The sequence below is a fragment of the Lynx canadensis genome, chromosome X (genome assembly GCF_007474595.2).
Source record: "Lynx canadensis isolate LIC74 chromosome X, mLynCan4.pri.v2, whole genome shotgun sequence".
Lineage (NCBI taxonomy): Eukaryota > Metazoa > Chordata > Mammalia > Carnivora > Felidae > Lynx > Lynx canadensis.
In genome coordinates this window covers 48,044,524-48,058,144 of record NC_044321.2, presented here as the reverse complement: position 1 = coordinate 48,058,144, position 13,621 = coordinate 48,044,524, and positions in this window count along the sequence as shown.

Here is a 13,621-nt window from a genome sequence, read left to right as displayed (position 1 = left end):
TGTAGTGATCAAGACTGTATGGCACTGGCACAGAAATAGGTCAATAGAACAGAATAGAACACCCAGAAATGGACCCACAACTATATAGTCAATTATTAATCTTTAAGAAAGCGGAAAGGAATATCCAATGGAAAAATGGCAATCTCTTCAACAAATGGTGTGGGGAAACCTGGATAGAAACTTCCAAAAGAATTAAAATGGACCACTTTCTTACTCCACACACAAAAACAAATCCAAAATGGATAAAAGACCTAAATGTGATATAGGAAACCATCAAAATCCTAGAGGAGAATACAGGAAGTAACCTCTTTGACATCTATCATAGCAACTCCTTTCTTGATTTGTTTCCTGAGGCAAGGGAAGCAAAAACAAAAATGAACTATTGGGACTTCACCAAAATAAAAAAAAAAAAAAAACTTCTGCAAAGTGAAGGAAACAATCAACAAAACTAAAAGGCAAGCTATGGAATGGGATAAGATATTTGCAAATGACATATCTGATAAAGGATTATTATCCAAAATATATAAATAACTTATCAAACTCTACACCAAAACCCACAAATAATCCAGTTAAAAATGGGAAGAAGACATGAATAGACATTTTTCCAAAGAAGACATCCAGATGGCCACCAGATACATGAGAAGATACACAACATAAGTTTTCATCAAGGGAACACAATTCAAAACTTCAATTAGTTATCACCTCACAACAGTGAGAATGGATAAAATTAACAACACAAGAAACAATAGATGTTAGTGAGGATGTTGAGAAAGGGCAACCTTCTTACACTGTTTGTGGGAATGCAAGCCTGTCTAGTCACTCTGGAAAATAGTATGGGGATTCTTTAAAACGTTAACAATAGAACTACCCTATGATCCAACAATTACACTGCTCGATATTTATCCAAAGGATAAAAAAATACTGATTCAGTGGGGCAAATGCATTCTGATGTTTATAGCAGCTGTTTATAGCAGCATTTTCAAAAATAGTCAAGTTACGGAATGAGTCCAAATGTCCAAAGACTGATGAATGGATGTAGAAATTGTGGCACGCGCACGCACACACACACACACACACACACACGAATATTACTCAGCCATCAAAATGAATGAAATCTTGCCATTTGCAACAAAGTGGATGGAGATAGAGATTATTATGTTAAGGGAAATAACTCAGAGAAAAACGATTACCATATGATTTCCCTCATATGTGGAATTTAAGAAAGAACGCAAATGAGCAAAAACTAAACACAGAGAGAGAGGCAATCCAAGAAACAGACTCTTAGAGAACAAACTGTTTCTTTCTGGAGGGGAGGTAGGCAGGGGGATTGTTTAAATAGATGATTGGTATTAAGGATGGCATCATTGTTGTGATGAGCATCGGGTCTTGTATGGAAGTTTGGAATCACTAAATTCTACACTTGAAATTAATATTGCACAATATGTTAACTGGAATTTAAATAAAAACTTGGTGTAAAAAGTAATAAGTGGTACAGACTCTAAAAAAAGAGATCAATGAAAGCAGGAGCTAATTCCTTAAAAAAGATAAACAAAATTGATAAACCTCTAGTGAGACTCATTTTAGAAAGGGAGGACTCATACAAACAAAACCCCAAGTGAAAGAGGAGAAATAATAACCAACACCACACAAATACAAATCATTGTAACACAGTATTATACTCCTATACACCAAAATATTAAAAACCTATACACCAAAATATTGAAAAACTTAGTTTAAATGGGTAAATTCTGAAAGACATATAACCTACTGAAATGAAAGTAGAAATACAAATTTGAAATGATCAATAGCCTGCAATTAAATTGAATCAGCAAACAAAACCTCCCAAAACAAAACTCCTGATCAAACAGCCTCACAAGCCAATTGTACCAAACACTTAAAGAAGAGTTTCTCCATGGAACGGTTGTCCCAAACCACTCTGTTCAGGCCATCCTTGCAGTGCCCTAGGCACGAACTAGAGGGTTTGTCTTGATCTGCCAACTCCCACACCTCCCTAGAACTTGGCTGGGATTTAAACCCCGAAGTCTTAAAGGGTCTCACTCCGTGCGCCCTGGTTCTGGGAAAGAGCCGTTCCGTGCTGCCTTACAATGCTGCGCTCAATTTGTCCTGCTCTTCTGACTCCTGTACCTCCCTAGCACTTGGCTGGGACTTAAACTCTGATGTCTTAAAGGTATTACCCTGAAATCATTGTTGCACTATATGCTAACTAATTTGGATGTAGATTAAAAAAAAATAAAAAAAAATTAAATTAAAAAAAGAAAGGTATTATGCTGAATGAAATAAGTCAGAGAAAGATATCATATGTTTTCACACATATGTGTAGCTTGAGGAACTTAACAGAAGAGCATGGGGGAAGGTAAGGGGAAAATAGTTACAGAGAGGGAGAAAGGCAAACCATAAGAGACTCTTAAATACAGAGAACAAACTGAGGGCTGATTGGGATGTGGGGGAGAGGGTGAAATGAGTGATGGGCATTGAGAAGGGCACTTGTTGGGATGAACACTGGGTGTTGTATGTAAGCGATGAAGCACGGGAATCTACCCCAAAAACCAAGAGCACACTTTACACACTGTATATTAGCAAATTTGACAATAAATTATATTAAAAAATTCTGCAAAACAAAAAAAATAAAATAGAGTTAATACTCATACTTCTCAAACCATTCCAAAAAATGCAAGAAACTAGATAGACACCACACAATAAAGAGAACAGGCCAATATGTCTCAAGAATACAGATGCAAAAATCTTCAATAAAATATTAACAAATTGAATGCAACACTGTATTTAAAAATTCACACACTGATCAAATGGAATTTGTTTCTGGATTGGAAGGATGGCTTAATATACACAACACAATCAATGTAATACATCACATCAATAAGAGAAAGGATAAAAGACATGATTATTTTGATAGATGCTGAAAAAGCATTTGGCAAAATTATAACATCTATTCATGATAAAAGCCCTTTGCAATCAGGTCTAGATGGAATATATCTCAACATAATAAAGTCCTTACATGAAAAATCCACAACCAACGTCATACACAATGATGAATAACTGAGACTCTTAAGGTCATGAAAAAGGCAAGAATGTCCACTTATATTACTTTTGTTCAACATAGTAATGCAAGACTTAACCATAGCAATTAGACAACAAGAAGAAATAAAAGGTACCCGAATTGGTAAGGAAGAAGTAATCTCTCACTATTTTCAGACGATATGATACTATATATAGAAAACCCTAAACACAATACCAAAAAGCTACTAGAATTGATAAATGAATTCAGTAAAGTTTCATGATACAAAATCAATGTACACACATCTGTTGTATTCCTGTACAGTAATAATGAAGCAGTGAAACTTGAAATTAAGAAAATCATCTCATTTACAACTGCACCAAAAATAAGATACCTAGGAATAAACCTAATCAAAGAAGTAAAAGACTTGTAATCTGAAAATTATAAAACATTGATGAAGGAAATTCAAGATGACACAATTATATGGAAATAAATAATGGGTTGGAAGATCAAATATTGTTAAAATATCTATTCTATTCAAAGCAATGTACATATCTAATGCAGTCACTATATATGTATATATTCATGTGAAACTACCAACAGCAGTTTTTACTGAACAGAACAAACAATCCTAAAATTTGTATGGAACCACTAAAGACCTCAAAGTCAAAGAAATCTTGAAAAAAAGAACCAAAATTAGTGATACCACTATTATAGTTTTCAAGTTATATTACAAAGTGTAAATAATTAAAACAGTATGGTAATGTCATAAAAATAGACACATAGGGGGCAACTAGGTGGCTCAGTCAGTTAAGCATCCAACTTCAGGTCAAGTCATGATCTCATGGTTCATGAATTCAAGCCCCTCATCAGGCTCTGTACTGACAACTCAGAGCCTGCATCCTGCTTTGGATTCTGTGTCTCCCTCTCTCTCTGCCCCTACCCCACTTATGCTCTGTCTCTATGTCAAAAATAAATGAGCACTTAAAAAAAGTTTAAATAGACCTACAGTTCAATAGAAAAGAGTGAAAAATCCAGAAATAAACTCACGATTATATGGTCAGGTAATCTTCAGCAAAGAAGAAAAGAATATGCAATGGGAAAATGACAGTATCTTCCATAAATGGTGCTGGGAAAACTGGAGAGCCACATGCAAGAGAATGTAACTGGATCTCTTTCTTTCATCATGCACAAATATAAACTCAAAATGGATTAGAGAACTAAATGTGAGACCTGAAACCATAAGAATCCTTGAGGAGAGTATGGACAATAATCCCTCTAACACTGGCCATAGCAACATTTTGACACAAACAAACAAACAAACAAAAACCAAAACCAAAAACAAAAACAAAAAAATTAGGACTTCATCAAAATAAGTTTCTGCACAGGAAAGGAAATAATCAACAAAGCTAAAAGGTGACCTACCAAATGGGAGAAGATATTTTCAAATGAAAAATCTGATGAAAGGTTGGTATCAAAAATATGTAAATAACTTGTACAACTCAATACCCAAAAAACAAACAATCCAGTTAAAAATTGGGCAGAAGGCATAAAAAGATATTTCTCCAAAGAAGACAAACAGATGGTCTACATATACATGGAAATATGTTTAACATCACTCATCATTATGGAAATGCAAATCGAAATTACAATGAGATATCACCTCACACCAGTCAGGATGGTTAAAATGAGAAACACAAGATTCTACTAGTGTGGAGAAAAAGGAACACTCTTACACTGTTGGTGGGGGTGCAAACTCGTGTGACCACTCTCAAAAACATTATGGAGTTTTCTCAAAAAGTTAAAAATAAAACTACCCTATGATACAGCAATTGTCCTACTAGGTATTTACCCAAAGAATACAAAAAAATACTAATTCAAAGGGACACATACATCCCAATGTTTATAGCAGCATTATCTACAACAGCTAAATTATGGAAACAGCCCAAGTGAGCATCGACTGATGAATGAATAAAGAAGATGTGGTGTGTGTGTGTGTGCGTGCGTGTGTGTATACTGAACCATAAAAATAATGAAATCTTGCCATTTGCAAGGACATGGGTGGAGCCAGACAGTATTAGCAGTGAAATAAGTCAGTCAGATAAATATAAATGCCATATGATTTCACTCATATGTGGAATTTAAGAAACAAAACAAATGAGCAAAGGGAAAAAGAAAGAATGAGAAAGACAAAGCAAGAAACAGGCTCTTAAGTATACAGAACAAATTGATGGTTACCAAAGGGGAGGTGAGTGGAGGTCTGGGTGAAATAAGAGGTGGGGATTAAAGAATACACTTATGTTGAAAAAATAAAACAAAATTATTAAAATGAAGCAAGAAAAATCTGAAATAAAAAACCTAATCTTAAACCTAAAAATGTTAGAAATAGAAGAACAAAAACCTAAAACAAGTATAAGGAATGAAATATTAAAGATTAGAGCAAACATACTTGAAATATAAACATAAAACAATAGAACAATTGACTAAATCAGATTTGGTTGAGAATATCAACAGAATTGACAAACCTTTAGCCAATATCATCTAAAAAGAAAGGACTGAAGTAAACAAAATCATAAATGAAAAATGAGAAATAACCACCAACATCACAGAATTACAAAGGTTTATAGAGAATATTATAAAAATATATATGTCAATAAATTGGAAAATCTAGTAAAAATGGATAAATTTCTAGAAACTTTGAAGAGACCAATTACCAACAATTAAATTAAATCAGTAATAAGAAAAAAAAACCTCTCAATAAACACAAACCCAGAACCAAACAACGTCACAGGAGAATTCTTCCAAATATATGTATGTATGTGTATATATATATATATATATATATATATATATATTAATTCTCTTTCAGCCATTTCTTTATATTTACAGTTTATGTTTAGTGCAATTCAATTCTATAACGTAAAAAAGTTACTATGAATCAAAGCATAAATATACAAACACAATGTACGATCCAAAACTGGTGCACTGCATTCAGATATGAAAGAAAATGGAGTGTTCATTTACAAAGTAGCTTGAGATCTGTTGGATATGGTTGTTCTGGTTATAGGTTTCTAAAGATGGGGAAAAAATGACTTTGGTTACCAAGAGTACTGTGGCCATACCAGATACTGGAACATTTAAGCATCAGTGTGTGGTCATGTGAACAAAAGACCTTAGAGTGTCTAATTTTAAAAAGATTTCTGTGCCTTGAGGCCATTGTGAAAATGTTTACTTTCCAGAATCAAGCCAACTTTAGGGTTAGGACCAAGTTCTAACTATCTAAAAATATTGACTAACATAAAGTGTAACAAATGTGGCTATTCTGATTCAGATTTTTTTTTTTTAAATGTACTTACAGAAAGAGTATAAAAAGTTTTTCTGGATCGAATGTGAATAAGCTTCCAGTCTTATTGGAATTACATTTTGGTTCCTGCACATATTTTGCCTTTTTAAATTTCAACATTGGTCAATTTTACCTCCAAAACAGATCGTTTTTTAAATTTTAAAAATATGCAGAAATAAAAAAGCATTTTGGAATTAGTTGAGGTACTTGTACTCTTTGGAATCATTTTAGCTAAATAAATTGTGGCACTCTTGTTGAATAGGAATATATGATGATTATATAAGTACAATTTGCTCACTATGCTTCAATCTGGGTAGACTCCAATCCATCATTGCCTTGGTTCATATAAATTCCTATATTAAAAAAAAAAAAAAAACAAATGCAATGTCAAAACCAAAGACTCAGAGGAAATAGTTTAGTTTCCAAGAAATAGTGCTTAACAATGTAAAACTGTATCTAGAACACAGAGGCATTAAATTAGTACTGCTGAAACAATGCATTGAGGGTTTAAAGTAACACCTGGAAATTCCTTCTAATGTACATATACATAGAATTATGGAAGCTTTTAGTATTACCTGTTTTATGGCCTTAAAGATTTGATAAACCAAATGAAAATTAATCTGTTCACATCCCATCCTTTATATCTAGGTAACATAATTATTTATTCTCATTTTCTTTTTTTTCTTTTTTTAAAAAAAATTTAAATATTTATTTTTGAGAGAGACAGAGACAGAATATGAGTGGGTTAGGGGCAGAGAGAGAGGGAGACACAGAATCTGAAGGAGGCTCCAGGCTCTGAGCTGTCAACACAGAGCCCAATGCAGGGCTTGAACTCACAAGCTGTGAAATCATGACCTGAGCCGAAGTCGGATGCTCAACTGACTGAGCCTCCCAGGCGCCCCATTTATTCTCATTTTCAAGGTAGAGTTTTATGTGTCCATACTTCTTAAGCCACACTTAAAGAATTCATCTCCTAACTAATCTTGGATGTTGTCTCTTCATTTTGTACATGAAACTCCAGTAGATTTAATAGATATTCATCATCTATTCAAACGCTTCACATGTTCTTCAAACCAGTCAGATTTGAGATCATCAACATTTTCTGTGTCAATAAAATGAGGTGTGGAATTAGCAAATTCAATGAATACCTGGTTTTTGTTTTTGTTTTCATTTGTTTTGTTTTTTGTCACACTGGATGTCTAGACACCATTTGGATTGGGTTTAGAAGATGGGAAAGTATAGAAGTTTCTTGGCCTGAGTCTCTTAACTGTAGAGACATAAAAAGAACAAGATCGTTAAGAGACTGGCTATTGACTGCATAGCACCACCAGTTGTCATGGTGGTGGCATTAGCTGGATTTGGGACCATGGAGGTATTTTGGGAGGGGTTACTTGAAAGTGTTACAACAGTTGTTTTATTTGAATAAATCTGTGTGGGTACAAACAGTGTCAGAAACAGCAGCCCCAGTCCAAGCCAGGCCACCATTGCTCTGCCCATGAACACTCCATCTCTCACTGGATGCAGGATGAGTGGAGAACTGCTGGCTCAGATAGAGCATATGCAAGGTCTCTGCCAAACATTTAAAGAAGAGTCGCTACCTATCCTTCTCAAACTATTTCAAAAAAATAGAAGGAATGTTTCTAAATAAATTCTATGAGGCCAACATAACTTTGATACCAAAACCAAATAAAGATACTACAAAAGAGAACTACAGATCAACATCTCTGATGAACATAGTTGAAAAAAATCTTCAACAAAATATTATCAAACTGAATCCAACAATACATTAAAAAAATAATTCACCATGATCAATTGGGATTTATTCCTGGGATTCAAGGGTAATTAAATATTCACATATCAATGTGATATATCACATTAATAAGAGAAAGGGTAAAAACCACATGATCATTTCAATAAATGCAGAAAATTAATTGGATAACGCACAACATCCATTCATGATAAAACCCTCAACAAAGTGGGTTTAGAGGGAACATATCCAAAATTAATAAAGGCCATATATTAAAAAGCCACAGCTGGGGCGCCTGGGTGGCTCAGTCGGTTAAGCGTCCGACTTCGGCTCAGGTCGTGATCTGCCGGTCCGTGAGTTCGAGCCCCGCGTCGGGCTCTGTGCTGACAGCTCAGAGCCTGGAGCCTGTTTCAGATTCTGTGTCTCCCTCTCTCTGACCCTCCCCTGTTCATGCTCTGTCTCTCTCTGTCTCAAAAATAAATAAACGCTAAAAAAAAAGCCACAGCTAACATAAAAATTATTGCTGAAAAACTTGGAACTATCCCACTAAGACCAGAAGCAAGAAAAGGATGTCCACTCTAATTGTTTTTTTTTCTTTTTCATCCTGCTCTAGTGTTGTATAATAGAGAGAAATTTTACATATCTAGTGTGTACATCATGATTTTATTTAATTCCCGTGTAGTTAACTTACTATGTTGTATTAATTTCAGGTGTACAATATAGTGATGCAGCAATTCCATATATTACTTGGTTCTCATCAAGATAAGTGTACTCTATTCATTTTCCCATCCTCTCACCCACCTCACCTGTGCTAATTATCTGTTTATTCTCTAGAGTTAAGGGTGTATTTTTTATTTGTCCCATTTTTCCCATGTGTTCATTTATTTTGTTTCTTACATTCCACATATAAGTGAAATCATATGGTATTTGTCTTCCTCTGACTGGCTTATTTTCCTTAGTATTATGCTCTCTATATCCATCCATGTTGTTACAAATGGGAATATCTCATTCTTTTTATGGCTGAAGACTATTCCATTTAATATATATATATATATATATATATATATATATATATATATATAACATCTTCTTCATTCATCGATTGATGAACATTTTCTCGGCTTCCATAATTTGGCTATTGCAAATAATGTTGCAATAGACATAAGGGCCAATGTATCCTTTTGAATTAGTGTTTTCTTATTCTTTGTGTAAATACCTAGTACTGTGACTACTGAATCATAGGTATTTCTGGTTTCAATTTTTTGAGAAACTACTACTATCCTCTACAGTGGCTGCCCAATTTGTATTCTCACTATCAGTGCACTAGGTTCCCTTTTGTCCACAGCCTCGCCAACAATTTTTGTTTCGTAAGGTTTGAGTTTAGTCTTTCTGAAAGGCGTAAGGTGACAACTTACTGTGGTCTTGATTTGCAGTTCCCTGATGATGAGTGGTGTTGAACATCTTTTCATGTGTCTGTTGCACATGAAATGCAACAAATGAAGTAATTTGTACTTCTTCTTTGAAGAAATGTCCATTCATGTTTTCTGCCAATTTTTAATTGTATTATTTGTATTCTGGGTGTCTAATTGTAGAAGTTCCTTATCTATTTTGGATACTAACCCTTTATTGGATATTTTCTTTGCTGTGCAGAAACTTGTCATTTTGATGAAATCCCAATACTTTATTTTTGCTTTATTTCCCTTGCTTCAGGACATGTATCTAGGAAAATGTTGCTATGGGCAATGTCAGAGACAGTATTGCCTATGTTCTCTTCTAGGATTTTTCTTATTTTGGGTCTCACATTTTGCTTCTTAATTCACATTAAGTTTGTTTTTTTGTGCATTGCATTAGAAAATGGTCCGGTTTCATTTTTTGCTGTGTAGCTGACCAATGTTCCTAGAACCATTTGTTGAAGCACCATTTTTTCCTATTGCATATTCTTTCCCACTTTATCAAAGATTAATTAACTATTTAATTGTGGGTCCATTTCTGGGTTTTCTGTTCTGTACCATTGATCTATGTGGCTATTTTTTGTGCCAGTAACACATTGTTCTGGTTATTACAGCTTTGTAATATTACTTGAAATCTGTAATTGTGATACCTAGAGTTTTGGTTTACATTTTTAATATTTCTTTGACTATTCAAGGCCTTTTTTTGTTCCATACAAATTTTAGAATTGTTTGTTCTAGCACCGTGAAAAATGTTGGTGGTATTTTGGTAGGGATTGTATTAAATGTGTAGATTGCTTTGGGTGGTATAGGCATTTTAACAATATTTTTCTTCCAATAGATGAGCATGGAATGTTTTTCCATATCTGTGTTGTCTTCAATTTCTTTCATCAATGTTTTATAGTTTCCAGTGTACAAATCTGTCACCTCCTTGGTTAAGCTTACTCTTAGGTATTTTATTTTTATTGCAGTTGTAAATAGGATTATTTTCTTACTTTCTCTTTCTGCTGCTTCATTATTAGTGTATAGAAATGCAACAGATTTCTGGAAATTTATTTTTTATCCTGTGACTTTACTGAATTCAGTTATCAGTTCTGGTAATTTTTTTTTGTGGAGTCCTTGGGTTTTCTATAGAAAGTGTCATATCATGTCAAATAGTGAGAATTTTACTTCCTTTCCTATTTGAATGCCTTTTATTTCTTTTTGTTGTTTGACTACTGTGGCTAAGACTTTCAGTACTACATTGAATAAAAGTGGTGAGAGTCGACATCCCTGTCTTGTTCCTGACCTTAGGGGGAAAGATCTCAGATTTTCCCTCAGATCTCAGGATGACATTAGCTGTGTTATTTTTCATATATGGTCTTTATTATGTTGTGCTATGTTCCCTCTAAACCCACTTTGTTGAGGCTTTTTATCATGAATGGATATTGTACTTTGTCAAATGCTTTTTCTGCATCTATTGAAATTATCATGTGGATTTAATCATTTCTCTTATTGATGTGATATATCATGTTGACTGATTTGCAAATATTGAACCACCTTTTCATGCTGGGAATAAATCCCACTTGATTGCGGTGAATTATTTTTTAATGTATTTTTGGATTCTCCTTTTTAGTATTTTGTTGAGGATTTTTACATCTATGTTCGTAAGTGATGCTGACCTGTAGTTCTCTCTTTTTGTGGTGTCTTGGGTGTTTGTATCAGCATAATACTGGCCTCATAGAATACATTTAGATGTTTTCCTTCCTCTTCATTTGTTTTGGAATAGTTTAAGGAGAGTAGGTATGAGGAATAAGCTTAGGAATTCCTGAGCTTGTACCCAATGGGTTAATAAGGCATAAAGAAATATAAAGCCACAGGATAAATGCATCCAAGATTAGGAAAACAAGATTAGGTAAACAGGGCAAAGACCCCCAGTATAGGACAAAAGTATATAAATAGGAAATCTCAGGATGGAAGCATCCAAAATTAGGTAAACAAGATTATGTATTCAGGGCTGAAACGTTCCCAAATTAAAACAATAGCAGAAAGCTGCTTTCACAGGAAAGAAGGACCAAATTAGGTAAACAGGGCTATAGATCTCAGCATGGTGAATTTGCCCAGAGCAGAGCTAATTGGCAAAAGAAAGGTGCCTTCTTGACCCTGAGGTAGCATGCTCTGTCTGTCTTGTCCCCTAGGCAAGTTTAGGTAAACAGAGGTGATGCTTCGTGCCTGCTGTAAACAACCATCTGCTGCACCAGGATTTTGTTTTGCATTGACCCAACTCCTAACATGAAATGTTAGCATGAAATGTTTTTCCTTTTCTTTTTGTCATCTTCAATTCCTTTAATCAGTGTTTTATAGTTTTCAGAGTACAGATCTTTCACCTCTTTGGTTAGGTTTACTCCTAGGTATTTTATGGTTTGGAGTGCAATTGTAAGTGGAATTGATTCCTTAATTTCTTTCTGGTGCTTTGTTATTGGTGTGTGGAAATGCAACAGATTTCTCTATCTTTATTTTCTAACCTGTGACTTTACAGAATTTGTTTACCACTTCTAGCAGTCTTTTGAGGAGTCTTTCAGATTTTCATTTTTTAGATGTTTATTTATTTATTTTGAGAGAGAGAGAAAGAGAGAGGGAGAGAGAGAGAACATTCACAAGCAGAGTAGGGGCAGAGAGAGAAGGAGACATTATCCCAGGCAGGCTCCACACTGTCAATGCAGAGCTTGACACAGGGCTTGATGTCATAAACTGTGAAATGGTGACTTGAGCCAAAATCAAGAGTTGGATGCTTAAATGATTGTCACCCCGGTGTCCCTTTCAGATTTTTATGTATAGTATAATGTCATGTGCAAATAGTGGAAGTTTTACTGCTTCATTCCTAATTTGTAATGCCTTTTATTTCTTTCAGTTGTCTGATGGTTATGACTAGGCCTTCCAGTAGTATGTTGAGTAAAAGTGGTGAGAGTGGGGGTGACTGGGTGGCTCAGTCAGTTGAACATCTGACTGGTTTTGGCTCAGTTCATGACCCCAGGGTAATGGGATTGAGCCTCGCATTGGGCTCCACTCTGAGCATGGAGCCTGCTTGGGATTCTCTCTCTCTCCCTCTGCACCTCTCCCTAGTTTGCACTCTGTCTGTCTGTCTCTCTCTCTCTCTAAAATAATAATTTAAAAAAGTGGTGACAGTGGGCATCCCTGTTTTGTTTCTGACCATAAAAAAAAAGGTCTCAGTTTTTCCACATTTAGGATTTTCATTTTTTTCATATATATTTTTTTATCCCTTCTTTTTTTTTTTCCTGGTTGACCCATTCAGGTTTATTACCATCTTACTTAACGCTGTTGTATTTGTGGTCTTTCCAGATTTTTTTTTTTTCGTGATGCACTTCTAGTTTCAGTGTTGGGATCAGAAAATATGTGTGGTATGATTTCAATATTTTTGTACTTGTGAAGGTCTGATTTCTGAAAAAGTATGTGATCTATTCTGAAGAATGTCCCATGCACACTGGAAAAAAAATGTGTATTCTGTTGCTTTAGGATGAAATGTTCTGAATATATGTCTTAAGTCTATCTGCCCGAGTGTGTCATTCAAAATCATTGTTTCCTTCTTGATTTTCTGCTTAGATGATCTGTCCATTGATATATGGGTGTTAATGTCCCCTACTATTATTGTATTATTATCACTTAGTTCCTTTATGTTTGTTATTAATTGTTTTATGTATTTGGGTGCTTCTGTGTTGGCCGCATAAATATTTATAATTGTCATTTCTTCTTGTTTTATTTCCCCCTTTATTATTGTATAGTGCCCTTCTTTGTTTCTTGTTACAGTATTTGTTTTAAAGTCTAGTTTGTCTGTTGTAAGAATTGCAACTACAGCTTTTTTTCGACACCTGTTTGCATGATAATTATTACTACGTCCCCTCACTTTCAATCTGGAGATGTCTTTGTGTCTAAAATTAGTCTCCTGTAGGAAACATTTCAATGCTCCCTGTATCTTTTGATTGGAACACTTAGTTCATTTGCATTCAAACTAATGATAGATATGTATTTGCTGCCATTTTATTACTAGTTTT